Here is a 22,016-nt window from a genome sequence, read left to right as displayed (position 1 = left end):
CAGCAGCTGAAGGGAAATGAGAACAGTTTCATTGAGAATGTAACTGCTTTCCCTTATCCCCACAGATAACCTGCAAGTTGGCACCTCGTGTCTGCCAACCCCTTCTGAATTTAGACTTGAAACTCCAACACCACACATCATCCCTGTGTTCCCACAACAACAGCAGCTGATTTAGCTGCAGCTCTGTCCTCTTCTGGAGTTCTTCCTACTGACTACTTGGTTGGCAACAACCAGTCAAAATGCAAACAAAACCTACCTTCTTCCCTGAAGCTGTCCTCGTCCCCTTTCAGATGACTGACTTCCAAACAAGGATCCTGTCAAATGAAGTCTGCATGTGCATGGAATCCAAAATTTTCTGCTTTCCTCACCGAAACTCTGCTTTGCAGCCCACCTTTATCAGCAACGAGGCTCATGCCTGTCAAGAGGTTGAATAAGCTGGGGCTATTTTCCCTGGAGCATCAGAGGCTGATGGTTGACCTTATAGAAGTTTATAAAATCATGAGGGGGTCGGATAGGGTAAATAGCCAAGGTCTTTTTCTCAGGGTAAGGGAGTCCAAAACTAGAGAGCATTGACTTAAGGCGAGAAGGGAAGGATTTGAAAGGGACATGAGGACCAACTTTTTTCACTCAGAGGGTGGTATGTGTATGGTGTGAGCTGCCAGCAGGAGTGGTGGTAGCTGGTACAATTACTACATTTAAAAGACATCGGGATGGATATACGAATAGGAAGGGTTTAGAATGATTTGGGCCAAATGCTGGCAAATGGGACTAGTTTAATTTAGAATATCTGGTTGTCATAGATGAATTGGACCACAGGGTCTGTTTCCATATTGTACATCTCTATGAATCTACGATTCTAAGACTTACAATAGAACGTCTCAACCAAAGCAAACACAGGGGAACAAGTAGATGTGTTGTATTTGAGTTTCCAGAAAGTATTTAACAAGGTACCTCACAAAAGGTTAACTCATAAGGTAAGAATCCATGGTGTTGGATGTCATATATTGGCATGGGTAGCGAATTAACTAATGGACAGGAAACAGTGAACTATAAGGGGTTCTTTTTCAGGTCGGTGACCCATGACGTATTGGGGTTCCACATGGATCAGTGTTGGGACAGCAACTGTTTACATATTTCTGACTTGGAAGAAGGAAGTGAATGTACTGTAGACAACTTTACAGATGACACAAAAGATAGGTGGAAAGGTCGGTTGTAAGAGGGATATAAACAGATTACAGAGAGATATTGTTAGGTTAAGTAAGTGGGCAAGAAGTTGGAAAATGGAGTATATTGTAGGAAAATGTGAAGTTATTCATTGTGGAAGGGAGGACAAAAAACAGAATATTATCTAAGCAGAGAAAAACTGCAGAAAAATGCAACACTGAAGGAGTACTTGTACATGAAACACAGAAAGCTAGCATATAGGTGCAGCAGGAAATCAGGAAGTCTAATCGAATGTTGGCACTTATTTCAAAGGTGTTGGAGTATAAGAGTAGGGAAGTCTTACTGCAAATGTACAAGGAAATATATCATTTCATTGGAGGCAGTTTGAAGAAGGTTCATTAGGATGTTCCTTGGTATGGGAGGGATTGTCTTAAGAGCAAAGGCTAAACAGATTGGGACTCTACTCACTGGAGTTTAGAAGAATGACAGGTGATCTCTTTAAAACATAAAGGATTCTACAGGTGCTTTACAGGGTAAATTCTGAAAGTTTCCCCTCATGGGAGAAAATTACCCCTCTAGGACCAGAGGGCATAGTCTCAGAATGAAAAGGTGTCAATTTAAGACTGAGATGAGGAGGAATTTCTTCTCTCAGAGGTGTTGTGACTCTTTGGAACTCCTTACCACAGAAAACTGTGGGAGCAGAGTCCTTGTGTATATTTAAGGCTGAGATAGATAGATTCATGATCATTAGTGGAATCAAAGGTTATGGGAAAAACACAGAAAAGTTGTTGAGAAGAATGTCAGATGAGCCATGATTCTATTATTTGGTGGAGCAGGATTAAAGGGCTGAATGGCCTACTCCTGTTCATATTTCTTATGAACTTCTGTGTTGATGTGTTGATTGTCGAGGATGATGATAAGTGCTCTTCATGAACCATTTAAATTCAAAGTATAAGCAATCGGAAGTGATGGCTCTTGATACGACTTAGTGGCTCGCTGGACTATTACAGAAGGAAGTTAATAGTCAATTGCACTGTTATAAGTTTGAATTCACACCAAGGCCATCTGGATGAGCACAGCCGATTTACTTCCCTAAAGGGAATTAGTAAAACAGATAGATTTCTAATCAAAATCTAGTGGTGTTGCTGTCACTGGTACAAATACAGTTGTTTTCAAAAAATGTCAGATTTCATTTAATTAAACTTCCCCAGCTGTTGGGGAGAAGTTTGAACTTAGGTCTTTGAATCATTAGCTCAGACCACTGGATTAGTAAACCAGTAACAAAACCACTATGCTACCATAGTCTTAATGACAAACACATACTAAGGCAGAAAGTATAACAGCAGAGTTCTTGAGATGAGCAAGAATGTTTATTGAGCATCTATGGAAGGTGCTTGTTACCAGTTGCAATAATCAGTATATTCAAACAGTTGTAAAACCCTTGTCTATCACTTCAACATTTCCAGAGAAGCTCGAATAGCGGCAGGTGACAGCAAGTCAATAGGAAAGAAATAGTAAAATGCCTCTTTTGATCCGAAAAGTGAATTTTCTCCAAGTGTTAGAACCATAAAGCAGTATATTTGAACAGGAAAAGGTATTCAACCTCTTGTGCCTGTTCTACCATTCAATTAGTTTATGGCTCACATCTTCCAAAGGGGATTGATAACATTCTGTTAATATTTCTGGATTATTACTCAAGAATTCAGAAGACACAAATTCAAATCCCATCTTAGCAACGGGTGCAATTTAAACTTAATGAATTATTTTGTAATAAATGCAGGCCTCATTAATAATGGTATGAAACTATTAGATTGCCTTAAAACATTTGGTTCACTAATGTCATTCAGGAAAGAAATCTGATTTCATGGCCTGGTGAAGTAACCCCAGATACACTGCAAAGTGGTTCATTTTTGCTTCTTAAATAGTTAAGCAAGCCATTCAATTGCACCAAGTCCACTGTAATAAACAGTGGGGATATCCTAAATAAAAACCGAAAGAACTGCAGATGCCTTAAATCAGAAACAAAAATAGTAGTTGCTGGAAAAGCCCAGCAGGTCTGGCAGTATCTGTGGAGAGAAATCACAGTTAATGTTTTGGGTCAAGTAACTCTTCCTAAGAGCCCAACAATTTCTATTTCGTTTATGGGGATATCCTGCTACACATGGGCCGTAGCCTCCCAAGAAAAGGCACAAGTCTGCAGTATGTGCTCATATTCTAAAACTTTAAATCCCGATATAATCAAATCTGTACTGTACCCCACCCAAAAGCAATGTATCTTTCTGAAATTCACAGTCCAAAACAGCGCATCATGTGCAGAAAGGGTGTGCCTAAGGTTCTGAATAGCCAAACTATTACATACTCACTTTTGAATCTTAACACCGTAAAGAGAAAATGGTCCAAGAACATCCTATTCATTTATTAATTCTAATTATTAATCTAGCTCCATGGCAATCATGGGTTTTTTTATAAACTGTTGAAATAAAAGAGAAATAAAATCCTCAAGGTGTCTTAACTCGAAAGCCCTCACAAAATATTTGAAAAGGAGTGGAGATCTTAAGGCATCTTAGTAAACATTTATAGCTGAGGCAACATGATTTAAACAAATTGTTTGATCAGTTATTACAAAGATATTTGTAGGATCTTACTGTGAACCAATTGGATGTTGCACTGTTATGCTTCATGATATTACCAATACTTCAAAAGTATTTCATTGGCTATGAATCAATTTGCAAGGCCCTAATTTGACTAAAGGTATCATGTGTTCATCTAAAGATAAATTGTGACTCCCATTTGAGAGTGAACAAATGTTAATTTTGATGAAGACAAGTACAGGTTCAGTCGTAATAGTTTGCCTACACTTCCTGCATGCAGTGACCAATGGAATGGGAAGTAATGCCAATATCTGGAAAAAATCTAAACAATAAGCTTTTGCTTATAAAAACTTACCTCGTGATTTGAGCGGCCTACTTGATTCGAGCGGCGGGAGTGGTGAGAGCACGAGCCAGGGGGCAGCCGGAAAGGTAAGCTTTTGCTTATAGAAACTTACCTCGTGATTCGAGTGGTGGGAGTGGTGAGAGCGTGAGCAAGGAAGTGAACTAATGTATTTGGGCATTGTCTAAACCTGAAACACTACACGTGTAGTGTCTTCCGCCCATTCTCCTCCTCTTACCGAATAGAAAAGACTGTGTGGAGGATTGGTAAGGTAAGTTTTTTTTTATTCTTTTGGCAATCTAGAGTAGAGGGAATTTTTTTTTCCTTTTTTGCTTTGTTGGGGTGGGAAGCTGTCAGAGGGAGGAAAGTAACAACAAATTTAATTAACTCATTATAATAAATTATATAAATTAATAAAGTAATTAACTAAGTAGAAATGGCTAGACAGGGGATGTGTTATAAATGTATGATATGGGAGATGGCTGACCCCATTGCGAACTGCAGTGACCACATCTGCAGCAGGTGTTGGTTGCTCGAGGAACTTCGGCTCAGAGTTGAGGAACTGGAATCAGAGCTTCAAACACTGTGGCACAGCCAGGAGGGGGAGAAGTAGCTGGATGCTTTGTTTCAGAAGGCAGTCACACCTGGTAGATTAAGTACTTCAAATTTGGTCAGTGGCCAGGGACAGCAGGGTGAGACTGTAAGCGAGGCAGGTAGAGGGATCCTGCATTCAGGAACAGAGGAGCCTCAGCTCTTGCTCCCTGTGTCGATGAGGAAAAGGGCTGCAGGGAGGATGAGCCAACTGACCACCACACCGTGGTACAGGAGGCCATTCAAGAGGAGGGAGCAAAAAGACAGATGGTAATTGTAGGGGATTCAATAATTAGGGGATAGATAGTATCCTTTATAGACAGGATTGAGAGCCCCATATGGTGTGTTGCCTGCCCAGTGCCAGGGTAAGGGATATCTCTGACCGGCTTGAAAGGATATTGGAGCGGGAGGGGGAGGATCCAGTTGTTGTGGTCCACGTTGGAACAAACAACATAGGCAAGACTAGGAAAGAGGACCTATTCAGAGATTATCATGAGCTAGGAACCAAATTAAAGAACAGGTCCTCAAGGGCTATAATCTCTGGATTACTCCCCGAGCCACGTGCTCATTGGCATGAGAACATGAGAATAAGGGAAGTAGACACGTGGCTAAAAGAGTGGTGCAGAAAAGAGGGGTTCCTTTTCATGGGGCACTGGCATCAGTATTGGAACAGGAGGGATCTGTACCATTGGGATGGTCTTCATCTGAATCGAGCTGGGACCAACGTTCTAGCAAATAGGGTAAATGGGCTGGTCAACAGGACTTTAAACTAGAAAGCTGGGGGGAAGGGAATGGTGAAACTTGCCCCAGTGGGAAACAAAGCAGCAGGTTAACATCAGCTTTCCTGCTCCTCTGATGCTGCTTGGCCTGCTGTGTTCATCCAGCTCTACACCTTGTTATCTCAGATTCTCCAGCATTGGCAGTTCCTACTATCTCTCCAGGTTAACATCTGTAGTGGTGGATACAACTAAGCAGAAAAATATGAAAGAAATGACAGGGAAGGAAAATTCAGGAGAGGTTATTAAAGTCTCCAGCACAGACACAAATAAGACAGAGTGTTTGGAAAAGGCTAGCAATCAAACACTGGAAAAATGAATGAAAATGAGAAGGAGGGTTAATACAGGACTGAAGGTGTTATATCTGATGCATGCAGTATAAGAAATAAGGTAAATGAGCTTGTGGTGGTTATCGAAACTGTCAGGTATGATGTGGTGGGCATCACGGAGACGTAGCTGCAAGGGGATCAGGATTGGGAACTGAATATCCAAGGATATACATCCTATCGAAAAGATAGGCAGGTGGGCCAAGGGGGTGGGGTTGCCTTATTAGTGAGAAATGAAATTAAATCAACAGGAAGAAACGAAGTAGGGTCAGATGGTACAGAATCTGTGTGGGTAGAATTGATGAACCGCAAAGGTAAAACAACCAAAGTTGGGGTTGTGTACAGGCCTCCAAACAGTAGTCAGGAATTGGGGTGCAAGATGCACCAGGGGATAGAAAAGGTGTGTACGAAAGGCAAAGTCACAGTGATCGTGGGGGATTTCAATATGCACGTGGACTGGGAAAATCATGTGGTAGTGGATTGCAAGAAAAGGAGTTTATGGAATGTCTACGAGATGGCTTTTTGGAGCAGCTCATAGTGGAGCCCACAAGGGAACAGGCAATACTGGATTTAGTGTTGTGCAGTGAGGCAGACTTGATAAGGGAGAGCTTAAGGTAAAGGAACCTTTAGGAGGCAGTGATCATAAGATGATAGAATTTATCCTTCAATTTGAGAGGGAGAAGATAGAATCAGAGGTAACGGATTTACAGCTGAATAAAGGTGACTACAGAGGTATGAGGGAGGAGCTGGGCAGAATTGACTGGAAGAGGAGCCTAGCAGGAAAGACAGTGGAACAGCAATGGCAGGAGTTTCTGGGAGTAATTCAGGAGATGCAGCAAAAATTCATCCCTAGGAGAAAGAAGCATGGTACAGGGAGGATGAGGCAACCATGGCTGACTAAGGAAGTCAGGGATAGCATAAAAGCAAAAGAGAAAGCATATAATGTGCTGAAGGGCAGTGGGAAACCAGAGGGCTGGGAAGCTTACAAAGACTAACAGAAGGCAACAAAAAAAGAGATAAGGAGGGAGAAGATTAAATATGAGGGTAAGCTAGCCAGTAATATAAATGAAGACTGTAAGAGTTTCTTTGGGTATATAAAGGGCAAAAGAGAAGCAAAAGTGGACATTGGGCCACTGGAAAATGACGGTGGAGAGCTGGTAGTGGGGAACAAGGAAATGGCTGAGGAACTGAATAATTACTTCACGTCAGCCTTCATGGTGGAAGACACGAGTAATATCCCAAAAATTCAAGAGAGTTAGGGGACAGAGCTGAGTATGATGGCCATCACCAAGGAAAAAGTGCTAGTAAAACTGTTTGGCCTGAAGGTGGACAAATCACCTGGCCAGATAGACCGCACCCCAGAGTTCTAAAGGAGATAGCTGAAGAGATAGTGGAAGCGTTAGTGGTGATCTTTCAGGAATCACTAGAGTCAGGGAGGGTCCCAGAGGACTGGAAAACAGCTAATGTGACACCCCTGTTTAAAAAGGGAGTAAGGCAAAAGATGGAAAATTACAGGCGATTAGCCGAACCGCAGTCATGGGTAAAATTTTGGAGTCCATTGTAAAGGATGAGATTTCTGAATATTTGGAAGTGTATAGTAAAATAAGGCAAAGTCAGCATGGTTTCATCAAGGGGAGTTCATGCCTGACAAATCTGCTAGAATTCTTTGAAGAAGTAACGAGCAGGGTAGACCAAGGAGAGCCAATGGATGTTATCTACCTGGACTTCAAGAAGGCCTTTGACAAGGTGCCGCACAGGAGACTGCTGAGTAAGATAAGGGCCCATGGTGTTAGAGGCAACGTGGCATGGATAGAGGATCGGCTATCTGGCAGAAAGCAGAGAGTAGGGATAAAGGGGTCTTTCTCAGGATGGCAGTCGGTGACAAGTGGTGTTCTGCAAGGGTCAGTGCTGGGACCACAACTTTTCACTTTGTACATTAATTATCTAGATGAAGGAACTGTGGGCATTCTGGCTAAGTTTGCAGACAATACAAAGATAGGTGGAGGGACAGGTAGTATTGAGGAGGTGGCGAGGCTGCAGAAGGACTTGGACAGGTTAGCAGAGAGGGCATAGAAGTGATAGATGGAGTACAATGTGGGAAAGTGTGAGGTCATGCACTTTGGTAAGAAGAATAAAAGCATGGACTATTTTCTAAATGGGGAGAAAATTCAGAAGTCTGAAGTGCAAAGAGACTTGGGCGTTCTCGTCCAGAATTCTCTCAAGGTAAACTTGCAGGTTGAGTCAGTAGTCAGGAAGGCAAATGCAATGTTGGCATTTATTTTTAGAGGACTTGAATATAAAAGCAGGGATGTAATACTGAGGCTTTATAAGGCTCTGGTCAGGTCACATTTGAGTATTGTGTGCAGTTTTGGGCCCCATATCTCAGGAACAATGTACCGGCCCTGAAGCGGGTTAAGAGGAGGTTCATGAGAATGGTCCCAGGAATGGAAAGCTTAACATGTGAGGAATGTTTGAGGACTCTGGGACTATACTCATTGGAGTTTAGATGGATGAAGGGGTATCTAATTGAAACTTTCAGATTACTGAATGGCCTGGACAAAGTGGATGTTGGAAAGATGCTTCCATTGGTAGGAGAGTCTAGGACCCAAGGGCACAGCCTTAGAGTAAAGGGATGACCTTTTAGAATGGAGATAAGGAGAAACTACTTCAGCCAGAGAGTGATGAATCGATGGAATTCACTGCCACAGCAGGCTGAGGAGGCCATGTCATTGAGTACATTTAAGACTGAGATATGAGATAGATAGGTTCTTGATTATCAAGGGGATCAAGGCTTACAGGGAGAAAGCAGGAGAATGGCGTTGAGGAACTTATCAGCCATGATTGAATGGCAGAGCAGACTCGGTGGGCTGAATGGCCTAATTTCTGCTCCTATGTCTTAAGGTCTTATGGTCTTATATTTAAGCCTCAGAAAAAATCCAGAGGAAAAGAAAGAAGAAAATCTAAGGAAAAGAAATGCCATCATTCAAATGATCATAGACTTCATGACCAATACAGCAATAGTCAGGTCCATCCAAGTATCAGTCGACTAGGGAAAAGTATAAGCTTAGAACTTCCACTCTATAATGTTGAATTAAATTTCTAAGCACGAAAATTGTATTGACAATTCAGACCACAGAATCGGTCAGTTTGTATCATTGGCTCATCATCTATTCTAAGTGCTACTGAAAGAAAAATAAACTTTAGCTGTTTCAAAAAAACCAGAGAATGAAGCAAAGTTCACGGTTGTAGAAATATGCAAAAACATAGAGGATCGCCTTGATGTGAATACTCATCACTAACATCCCCAACAAATTAGTTTACATATTTTTACATCAAAGTTGAGTTGTTTCTGTAAAATAATTGAAGCTATAAAAATTATTTTAGACACAATTTAATTCATGCCAAACAGCATTGTTAAACTCTTCCTTTTGCTTTGTGGGTAAATACTCAGCCTTCACAAGGAAGCCTCCAGCTTTGATCCTTTGGTTGTGAAGAGTTAGCTGATCACAGCTGGACAACAGTTGATGATTGAAATTGTTGTTGTATATGGGATTCCATGACAGAAACGAAGAGGCACATGCAGCAACACACGACAAGAAGAGAGGTAGAGGGACAAACTGCAGTTATCAATTATTTTGGCAAGTGAGAAATAACAGATCCCTCCAATGGAGGCTAGCGGTAAACATACAGCGTCTCTTCTGAGGAAAAAGCAGTTATGGATCACAACCATGGGGTCTTTAGGGTGGGCTGAAGTGGAGGATATTTTCAATCTATATTATTCAAAATTCTCATAAACCTTCTTTAAAATATTCTGTGACATGGTCAGCAAGAACTGCAATTTAATAACGCCCACATGAAAATCCTTGAAGGGTAGATCAGCTACTGGAATTGAAGACAGACAGACGGTTGCAGTAGGGTGTTATCCTCAATTATACAGACTCACCAATCTATTAGGCAGTGCAAGACAGCGTAGAGCAAGCTATGCTGCAGGCCCTTAACTCTGAACAATACCAGGTCAAGCTCTCCTATGGAGGAGCATATGCGATTACATTCAGACAGCAACTGCTGATAGCTGATGGCAAATAAATTTTTCCCAGTTGTATAATACTTCAGTAAGGTTAAATTAGATTGTAAAGGTGTAGCTATTCCACTTTCTTACTCGCAATGTTACTGAATGGAAATATCGCAGCGCAATTCAGGCATCCAGCCAAGTGTAACAACTCATTGTGTGGCTGCCATCACCCCAAAAGTTAAATGAAATAAAATCAAAAATGCACAGTATCAGCTGACAACCAAGGGAAAACAAGTTTTTTTTTGTACGTGTAGTCCTTTTGGATACAGGAAGTAACGTTCAGGCATAGCGATGCTTATTGATTGATTGATTGATTGATTTATTGTCATGTGTAATGAAATACAGTGAAAAGCTTTGTTTACAAGCAGTACAGGCAGATCATAGTAAGCAAGGATGTACAGATCAAAAAGACTTAGTCAGAGGCATATAGATTACATTGCACAGGGGTGCGCCAGGCAAGATCAACGTTAGCAAGATCAGCATTATTTGAGGCTAGAGAGTCCATTCATATGTCTTATAACAGCCGGGAAGAACCTGTTCCTGAACCTGCTCGTGCGTGTGTTCAGGCTTCTGTATCTTCTGCCTGACGGAAGAGGTATTAGGAGATCATTACCGGAGTGGGATGGGTTTTTGATGATGTTGGCAGCCTTTCCACGACTGTGAGCCATGTAAATAGAGTCCATAGATGGAAGGCTGGCTTCCGTGTTGGCCTGGACTATGCACACCACCTTCTATAGTTTCATATGGTCGTGGGCACAGCAGTTGCCATACCAGGCCATTATGCACCTGGACAGTATGCTTTCAAGGGTGCATCTGCAGAAGTTGGTGAGGGACCTTCTGGACATGCTAAGTTTCCTGAACCGCTTGAGGAAGGAGAGGCATTGCTGTGCCCTTTTGACTCATCTACGTGGGAAGTCCAGGACAGGTCGTCGGTTATCCATCGATGTAGATGGGGATGTGTTCACATTCTTGTGCTTCTAATTCCAAGAACCATAAGAAATGCAACTTGATACTGGATGGGATATGAGGCTATTTTTGGAAGACTGCCCAGTCACACAAGACAACTTTGAAGGATCTAAATAAATTATCACATTGTGTGTTAGGTTACAGAATGTCAATATTGCAGCTATTGGCAAAATAGTAGGAAATGATGCCCATTTTCCCGTACCATTTATGCACTGAAAAATATTTTTATTAGCCCACAAAATAGCTCTGAATTGCTGATAATTGTTTAATAGTACTTCAATTCTACATTGTGTGACAAAGCTTACAGTCTATTTTCATGCAAGTCGATTGTATTTGATTGCTCCCTTGTTCACCTCCTAAGGCTATAAATAAGTCATAGCCAGCAAATGTTAACTCGAGGAGTCACAATTAAACCAGTTTAAACATAAGCCTATCATCTAATATTTATTAATCATTTTCACAACTGTAAACGTTGTTGTAATCCACAGTTTATTTAATTGGAGGAATAGCTTAGGCAAAATAAAAGTCAAGTGTATTTTACATTTAATATATATTTCAATATTGAGAGAGTAATTTTAGCAAGGGAAAACATTCAGTGAACAAAACATTGCATAATGCATAATAATATTAAAGGTACAGAGGATGGGATTCCCTTTTTAACTGGGATTTGGTCATGTTATGAGTTAAAATATGTTGCTCTATTAAGTAATCTGAACTCGCTACATTCAACTCCTTCTATATTGAGTTAATTAACACCAGGTACTTGTTCAGTGGCAATTCACACGTATTACATAGTTATTTTCTAAATTTGTCTAAAATGAGCCAGATAAAAGGTATTTGAAGAGTGGATGACGATGAATTAAATTTCCTCTGTGTTGACCAAATGCCAATCAGATGAGTTTAACCTGTTCAACCCTAAGAATATATCCTATAACTGCTTTGTAAATTAACAACATATTAAGTGTCTACTATTATTGCCAATAATAACAATGGCCAGCCTGCATTTCCCTTCTGGCCCTGTCAAAAACTGTTCTGTTTGTTCTGCTGGGAAATTACTGAAATTATTAAAGTGCACACTAAATTAACAAGAGCAAATATTGCTTGAATATGGATAGAGTATGTTCTCCTGCCATGCAGCCCACTTTTGTGCCTTCCACATCACCATTAATGCAAATTATTGGAGAACACCACCTGCCACTTGAAACGGCTTCCAAAATTACACGTCACCCACTAACAGATCAATGATGTGCATCGTGGCATTATGTTTATGTTGAATCCTAACTATGGGAACCTTAGTGTAATATTTGGAATTGATTAAAATTCATTATCAGTCTTCATTTAACCAAACAATTGCATTTTCTTGAATTATGATATCAGTGTCAAGTAAACCCATGAAACACATTCATGTTGACAAATAATTTCCCAATTACAAAATAACAAAAAAACTAGCTAGTTTTCAAGAAAATAAAGCATATATTAGTGAAAAGCGAGCCCTGTAGTGTAAGCTTTTGTTTAGCATTCAAGGATCCTTTGCTTCTGTCGTATAAAATGCTATGATTGTCTTAGAGATAGTAGGAACTGCAGATGCTGGAGAATCCGAGACAACAAGGTGCAGAGCTGGATGAACACAGCAGGCCAAGCAGCATCATAGGAGCAGAAAGGCTGACGTTTCGGGCCGAGACCCTTCATCAGAAATGGGGGAGGGGAAGGGGGTTCTGAAATAAATACCGAGGGAGGGGGAGGCGGATAGAAGATGGATAGAGGAGAGGATAGGTGGAGAGGAAACAGACAGGTCGAAGAGGCGGGGATGGAGCCAGTAAAGGTGAGTGTAGCTGGGGAGTTGGGGAGGGGATAGGTCAGTCCAGGGAGGACGGATAGGTCAAGGGGGCGGGATGAGGTTAGTAGGTAGGAGATGGGGGTGCGGCTTGAGGTGGGAGGAGGGGATAGGTGGGAGGAAGAACAGGTTAGGGAGGCGGGGATGAGCTGGGCTGGTTTTGGGATGAGGTAGGGGGAGGGGAGATTTTGAAGCTTGTGAAATCCACATTGATACCATTGGGCTGCAGGGTTCCCAAGTGGAATATGAGTTGCTGTTCCTGCAACCTTCGGGTGGCATCGTTGTGGCACTGCAGGAGGCCCAGGATGGACATGTCGTTTGAGGAATGGGAGGGGGAGTTGAAATGGTTTGCAACTGGGAGGTGCAGTTGTTTATTGCGAACCGAGCATAGGTGTTCTGCAAAGCAGTCCCCGAGCCTCCGCTTGGTTTCCCCAATGTAGAGGAGGCCACAACGGGTACAGCGGATGCAGTATACCACATTAGCAGATGTGCAGGTGAACATCTGCTTGATGTGGAAAGTCTTCTTGGGGCCTGGGATGGGGGTGAGGGAGGAGGTATGGGGGCAGGTGTAGCACTTCCTGCAGTTGCAGGGAAAAGTGCCGGGTGTGGTGGGGCTGGAGGGGAGTGTGGAGCGGACAAGGGAGTCACGGAGAGAGTGGTCCCTCCGGAAAGGGTAGATAGGGTAGACAGTGGGAGTCTTTTTCCTCGGATGGTGATGGCTAGTACGAGGGGACATAGCTTTAAATTGAGGGGTGATAGATATAGGACAGATGTCAGAGGTAGGTTCTTTACTCAGAGAGTAGTAAGGGCGTGGAATGCCCTGCCTGCAAAAATAGTAGACTCGCCAACTTTAAGGGCATTTAAATGGTCATTGAATAAACATATGGATGATAATGGAATAGTTTAGGTTAGATGGGCTTCAGATTGGTTTCACAGGTCGGCGCAACATCGAGGGCCAAAGGGCCTGTACTGCGCTGTAATGTTCTATGTTCTATGTTCTATAAAGCAGATAAGGGTGGGGAGGGAAAGATGTCTTTGGTGGTGGTGTCGGATTGCAGATGGCGGAAGTGTCGGAGGATGATGCGTTGGATCCGGAGGGTGGTGGGGTGGTACGTGAGGACGAGGGGGATTCTTTTTTGGTTAACTTTCAATTCCCCGGTCCCCAACACCTCATCTTTACCATGGACGTCCAGTCCCCATACACCTGCATTCTCCTTACAGATGGCCTAAAGGCCCTCCGCTTTTTCCTGTCCCGCAGGCCCGACCAGTCCCCTTCCACTGACACCCTCATCTGCTTAGCCGAACTCGTCCTCACCCTCAACAACTTCTCTTTCAATTCCTCCCACTTCCTACAGACAAAGGGGATGGCCATGGGTACCCGCATGGGCCCAAGCTACGCCTGCCTATTTGTAGGTTACGTGGAACAATCCCTCTTCCGTACCTACACTGGCCCTAAACCCCACCTCTTCCTCCGTTACATTGATGACTGTATCGGCGCCGCCTTGTGCTCCCACGAGGAGATCGAACAGTTCATCCACTTCACCAACACCTTCCACCCCAACCTTAAGTTCACCTGGACCATCTCTAATACCTCTCTCTCCTTCCTGGACCTCTCTGTCTCCATCTCGGGCAACCGCCTAGAAACCGATATCCATTTCAAACCCACCAACTCCCACAGCTACCTAGGATACACCGCCTCCCACCCACCGTCCTGCAAAAATGACATCCCCTATTCCCAATTCCTTCGCCTCCACCGCATCTGCTCCCAGGATGAGGCATTCCACTCCCGTACATCTCAGTTGTCCTCATTTTTCAAGAACCACAACTTCCCCCCCTCAGTGGTCGAGAACGCCCTCAACCGTGTCTCCCACATTTCCCGCAACTCATCCCTCACACCCCATCCCAGCAATAAGAACCAAATAAGAATCCCCCTCGTCTTCACGTACTACTCCACCAACCTCCGGATCCAACGCTTCATCCTCCGACACTTCCGCCATCTGCAATCCGACACCACCACCAAAGACATCTTTCCCTCCCCACCCTTATCTGCTTTCTGGAGGGACCACTCTCTCCGTGACTCCCTTGTCCGCTCCACACTCCCCTCCAGCCCCACCACACCCGGCACTTTTCCCTGCAACTGCAGGAAGTGCTACACCTGCCCCCATACCTCCTCCCTCACCCCCATCCCAGGCCCCAAGAAGACTTTCCACATCAAGCAGATGTTCAACTGCACATCTGCTAATGTGGTATACTGCATCCGTTGTACCCGTTGTGGCCTCCTCTACATTGGGGAAACCAAGCGGAGGCTCGGGGATCGCTTTGCAGAACACCTATGCTCGGTTCGCAATAAACAACTGCACCTCCCAGTTGCAAACCATTTCAACTCCCCCTCCCATTCCTCAGACGACATGTCCATCCTGGGCCTCCTGCAGTGCACAACGATGCCACCCGAAGGTTGCAGGAACAGCAACTCATATTCCACTTGGGAACCCTGCAGCCCAATGGTATCAATGTGGATTTCACAAGCTTCAAAATCTCCCCTCCTCCTACCGCATCCCAAAACCAGTCCAGCTCATCCCCGCCTCCCTAACCTCTTCTTCCTCCCACCTATCCCCTCCTCCCACCTCAAGCCGCACCCCCATCTCCTACCTACTAACCTCATCCCGCTCCCTTGACCTATCCGTCCTCCCTGGACTGACCTATCCCCTCCCCAACTCCCCAGCTACACTCACCTTTACTGACTCCATCCCCGCCTCTTCGACCTGTCTGTTTCCTCTCCACCTATCCTCTCCTCTATCCATCTTCTATCCGCCTCCCCCTCTCTCCCTAATTATTTCAGAACCCCCTTCCCCTCCCCCTTTTCTGATGAAGGGTCTCGGCCCGAAACGTCAGCCTTTCTGCTCCTATGATGCTGCATGGCTTGCTGTGTTCATCCAGCTCTGCACCTTGTTGTCTGTGATTGTCTTATTTTGGTTTTCTTGTGTTTTGTGTTGATGAGTGCAAAATGAAGAGTTTCAACATCAGATTTTCCTTTTCAGCAATTTACAGATACTGAATTACCAATTCGCTGAAAAATAATGTCTCAGCGATGGTCAAGCCCAAAATTACATTAAGAGAATTTTACTTCAATGAACTAATTGTTTTCATAGTTCACTAACTGTACAAGAACATAAGAAATAAGAGCATGGATAAGCCATTCAGCCCTTCAAATCTGCTCTGTCATTCTAAAAGATCATGAATGCCCTGCCACAGGCCTCAACTCCTCTTTCATGCCAGCCATTCATAGCCCACAAATCCCCGATATTTCAAAATTCTATCTACCTTCTCTTTAAATACTTTCAGTGATCTAACCCAAGCATCTCTCCAGGGTATAGAATTCGAGATATTCATGACATTCTAAGTGACAAAATTCCTTTACACCTCAGTTTTAAATTAGTTTCCATTTACTGTAATTATGCCCCCTAGTTCAGGACATCTCCACCAGTGGAACCATCATCTGCACATATACCCTATGTTTCAATAATATTCATTATTTTCAAAGCTAATGGATAAAAAACAAACCTGTTTAACTTTTCTTGAACAGTTAACCCCTTCAAGTCAGGAATTGGCCTAGTGAATCACTTTTAAACAGCCTCCAATGATAATATGACAGTACTCCATGATTGGCCTCACCAAAACCCTGTACCATTTTAATAAGACCTCCTGCTATTCAAACTCTAACCCACTCGCAATAAAGGCAAAAAATCCATTTACTTTCTTAATTACTTGCTGCATCTGCATACTAACATTTTGAGTTTCAAGCACAAGAACACCCAGATATCTCTGCGCTTGGTTTTTTTGGAAGCTCTCTCATTTAAATAATAATCTGCTATGTTTTTGCCTACTCACTCGACTAATCTACATCACCTTTCAGATTCCTAATGCCCTCACTGCAACAAGCCCTACCAGCTATTTTTGTATTGTCAGCAAATTTGGGTGCCTACATCCTGACCCTTTATCTAAGTCACTGATATTGATAGTAAATAACTGAGGCCCCAGGACTGATCCTTGTGGCACTCAACCAATAATGTGTTTCCAATCTGACAAAGACATATTAATCCCAAATCTCTGTCTTTTGTGTGTTAACCAATTCTCAATCCATACTAATACATTACCCTCAATACTATGAGCTCCAACTTGTGCAATAACCTTTTATGTGGCACCTTATTGAATGTCTTCTAGAAATACAAATACACTCTATCTGCCAGGTCCACTTTGTCAACTCTACTGGTTATAACTTCAAAGAATTGTAGCAAATTGTCAAAAATGATTTCTCTTCTAAAAAACCATGCTTGATTATGTTAAATCTTTCCAAATGTCCTGCCATTTCTTCCATAATAATGGTCTCTAGCAATTTCCCAACAATAGAATGGTTAACTGGCCTACAGTTTCCTGTTTTCTATGTCCCTTCCTTCTGAACAGGAGCATCACATTAGTAGTTTTCCTATCTGCTAAAACCTTTGAAAAATCTAGTGAGTGTGCAATATTTCAAACAATGATTCCACTATCTCTGCAACCTCTTCCTTGAAAACTCTTGGATGCTGTCCATCAGATCCTGGAGACTTGTCTGCTTTTAGTCCCATTAGTTTGTTAACTTCAGCCTTCATGATAGACACTGTTACGAGATTTTTCCTCCCGTTTTCACTTTGCATCCCTGTTATCTTAAGGATGTTTATAGAATCCTCCACTATGACCCTGATACAAAATATTGGTTTAAATGACCTGTCATTTCCATGTTCCCCTTTATTAATTCCCCAGTTATATTCTCTAAGCATCCCACACTAACTTTAGCCACTCTCTTTCTTTGGCTTTTACACCTATTGTCAATTTACTTTCCTAATCAATTTTCTCACTCTTAGTTGATTAGCAGTTAGCACTGCTGTGTCACAGTGCTAGGGACTATATGGAGTTTGCACATTCTCCCTGTGTCTGCTTGAGTTTCCACTCGGTGCTCTGGTTTCCTCTCACAGTCCAAAGATGTACAGGTTAGGCAGTTTGGCAATGTTAAACTTGCACCGTAGTGTCCAGGGATATGCAGGCAATGTGGATTAGTCATGGGAAATGTGGGGTTACAGGGATAGGGTAAAGGGTGGGTCTGGGTGGGATGCTCGTCAGAGAGTCAGTGCAAACTCGATGGGCAAAATGGCCTCTTTCAGCACTATAAAGATTCTGTGATTCTTTATCCACTTTTTAGTCATCTGTTGCTGGTTATGAAAAGAAAAACTGCCAGATTTCTGGCCTACTACTAGTTGCGCCACTTTATATGCCTCAATTTTTGATTGGATACTATACGTTACCACCTTTGTTAACCATGTAGGGTTCATTTTCCTCATTGTGTCCTTCTTTTGGATTGGACTAGATTTTTGCTGAGCACTGTAAAATTTCTGTCTAAATGTCTGCCATTTCTCATCCACTGGCTTTCCCATTACTTCGTTTGCCCAGCCCACATTAGGCAACTCTTTTTGCCCTTATTTAAGTTGCGGACACTGATTTGAGGCTCAAATTAGTCTCTCCCAAAACTAAATTTGAAATTCTACCATGTTGCAATTGGTTAAATGTGAGATCACATTAATCTTACCTCATTAAAGCTAAAGTCACCATAGCCCATAGGGCTACTCTCTCATTAGGGAGAGATGGCTAGTGGTGGTTTAATCTGAGGGTCACCACACCTCAGTTGAGGGGAGAGGTTGAGAAGGAGAGTCCTTCATGGTATCCTCAGCTGGTGTGGGATTTGAACCCATGATGAGGCATCACTCACCAGTTTTCCAGCCAAATGAGCTAATGAACCATCTCTATCTCAGTACATATTACTAGATTGAAATAGCCTGTTCCTGAGTAGTTTCTGCAGCATCCTGCTCTAAAACACAAATCCTGATGCACTCTTCAAAATTGTCTTCCATGTTGCCCTTGCCCATTTGATTTGTCCAGTCAATATGCAAATTAAAACCACCCGTGACAAAAGTAGTGCCTAACTTAAGCTTTCTCTTATTTTCTGAGTTATACTTTGTCCGACAGTGAGATGACTCTTTCGGGACCTATAGGTGACTCACACCCATGACTTACTTCCTTTGCTATTCCTTATTTCCACCCAAACTGATTCTACATCACAATCTATTGCACCTATATCAACATTCACCACTGCACTGATTCCTTCCACCCTAAACATCTTAAAGAAGCCATCCTCTACGGACAGGCCCTGCACATACACAGGATCTGCTCAGATGAGAAGGAACACGACAGACACCTAAAGGTTTTGAAGGACACCTGCATAAGAACAGGATACGATGCTCAACTCATCAATCGTCAGTTCCAACGTGCCACAACGAGAAACCACAATGACCTCCTCAGAAGACAGACACAGGACATGACCAATAGAGCACCCTCCATTGTCCAGTACCTCCCCGGATCAGAGAGACTACGCCATGTTCTTTGCAGCCTTCAACGTGTTATCGGTGACAATGAGCACCTCGCCAAGATCTTCCGTACATCTCCACTTCTTGCCTTCAAACAACCGCCAAACCTTAAACAGACCGTCGGTCGCAGCAAACTACCCAGTCTCCAGGACAACAGCGACCACAACGCCACACAACCCTGCCATGGCAGCCTCTGCAAGACATGTCAGATCATTGACATGGATACTACCAGCACACGTGGGAACACCACCCACCCTGTACATGGCAGATAATCATGTGACTTGGCCAATGTTGTCTATCTCATACACTGCAGGTAAGGATGTCCTGAGGCATAGTATATTGGCGAGACCATGCGGACTCTACAACAACAGATGAATGGACACCACACAACAATCACCAGACAGGAATGTTCTCTCCCAGTCGGGGAACAGTCCAACGGTCAAGGGCATTCAGCCTGCAATCTTCGGGTAAGCATCCCCCATGGTGGACTTTGAGATACACGGAAACGCAGAATTACTGAGCAGACTGATAGCCAAGTTCCATACCCATGAAAACGGCCCAAACCATGATCTTGGGTTCATGTCATGCTACATGTAATCCTACCACACTGTTCTGTATCTGTAAAACCTTCCTTACTGTCCTGTTTTGACACCATCACCTGGATAAATTGTTATGATCTTTCTACCTTAATTAGTTTGTACAGCTTTGGATTACTTGTTACTTTGGTTAGACCCTCAGCATGCAACTCTTATACTTGTTATGTTATTCCAGCCATTTAGTTTGTCTCCAGCACCAACTTATTTTTTTTGTAATTATTTCTCTTCCACATTTAATTTGATTACAGGTCATCCCTTCACTGGTTATTCAGCTGTTGACACATTCCTCACTGTCTAACACTTTTGATCACCTGCAGAGACTAATTATCTGACACTCCACTCACACCAGTTATATGATCTTTTGATCACTCCACCCATGGTCTCTCTGCCTATAAACTCTGTGTCTGTGTGCTCTTCTCTCTCACTGTACCTGATGAAGGGGCTACACGCCAAAAGTTTGTGATTTCAAATAAACCTGTTGGACTAAAACTTGGTGTTGTGTGACTCCTGACTTTGACCACTCCAGTCCAACATTGGCACCTCCACATCCTTCCTTTAGTAACAAAGCTACCACACTTACTTTTTGTTTTCACCTCTTGTTCCTGAACATAAAATACCCTTGAATATTGAGCATCCAGTTTTGGTCACCTTGCATCATGTCTCCATGAAGGTGTCAAATCGTACTTCATTATTCCTATTTGTGCTGTCAACTCATCTATGTTGTGACAAATGCTGTGTGCATTCAGATAAAGAGCCTTAAGCTTTGACTTTTTATAACAATTGCTCTCTTTTGTTGTAATGTCTGTTGTTCTCTTCTGCATAATTTTCTACCCTTTCGTATCACATTTTGATTAATGATTATCACTACATTGCACCTCTGCTGTCTCTTTTCTTTTGATCTTTTAAACTTTTTTCCAATTCTACTCTCCACCCCACTAATTAATTTAAAGCCCTATCTACAACCCTAGTTATACGAGTCTACAAGACCCTGGTCCAAGCACCGTAGAGTGAACCCAGGCCCAATGGAGTAGCTCTCTCTTTTCCCAATATCGGTGCCGGTAGCCCTTAAATCAGAGCCCATTTCTTCCACCCCAATCTTTAAGCCATGCATTTACCTATTGAATCTTATTTATCGTGTATCAATTTGCATATTGATCAGGTAGCATTCGAGAAATTATTATCCTTGAGGTTCCACTTCATCATTTAGCCCCAAGCTGCTTGCAATCTGTCACCAAAACTGCTTTTCTCATCCTTTTGCAACTACATGGACCAGAACAACTGGGTCCCTTACCTTTCACTCCAAGTTTCTCTCCAGAGCAGAAGAGATATCCTGAACCTTGGAAACAGGTAAGCATCATACCCTTCACATTCTCTGAGTTTTTTTAACAAAGAACAATATCTGTTCCCCCAACTGTGCTTCCCCGTTTACTGTATTTCTCTTTTCTCCCCATCCCACCCCTTCCAGAATGGCATTCTGTAACACGGTGCTTTGGTCAGATCACTCATCTACCATGTTACCTGTGTCCTCATCCACATTCAGGGAAATACCTCATAGTTATTGGACAAAGACACTGGATGAGGCACCTCCAAATCTAAATTTTGGATCCCAAAACCTGTGTCCCTTGCAGTCACATCCTCCTGCCCTGACCACAGAACAAATTTGGTACAATTAATCTAAAGGGTGTGACTACATCCTGAAACATAATGTACAGGTACCCTTTCCCCTCCCTGATGTGTCACAGTCTGTGCAGCTCAGACTCAATCGTGGTTAATCTTCTATCATTGTAAGCTAAGTAAACACTTTGATCAAGTTAAAGAAAGAGGATTTATGTCACCTTCTTTGTGCCCATAAACGTACCTTAATCACATGGGAAATTTGACACTGAGCAGTGAAGTGCCTGACAGACACCTAACTGAGTTTTGCAACCTCTTAGAATGAAGAGGCCTGCTGATACTCGAAATGGTGTGTGTGGGTGCGTGTGGGTGGTGGTGTTAGTGGGGGTGGTTGGGGGAGGTGGTGGTTAGTGCCAAATCTGCACTTCTCCACCTCACTTTCCCCTTTAAAATGCACAGTTTAAAGCGTACCTCTTTGCCCAAACTGTCCTAATGTGATTCAGCTTCAAGTACATTACCATAATCCACCTTTGAACACCTTGGTATGTTTTACTCTATGAAATTGATATATAAATGTAAGTTGCTGTTGGCATGAGCATAAAAATAAAGGGAAATATTCTTTGGACATTACATATGGCTTAAATTTTGTTTGCACTTTCCAAACAAAGATAACCTTAAATACGTATTGAATGAT

The sequence above is a fragment of the Rhincodon typus genome, chromosome 30, assembly GCF_021869965.1.
Source record: "Rhincodon typus isolate 14 chromosome 30, sRhiTyp1.1, whole genome shotgun sequence".
Lineage (NCBI taxonomy): Eukaryota > Metazoa > Chordata > Chondrichthyes > Orectolobiformes > Rhincodontidae > Rhincodon > Rhincodon typus.
The sequence above is the reverse complement of the archived record's forward strand: the minus strand, read 5'-3'. Positions refer to the sequence as shown.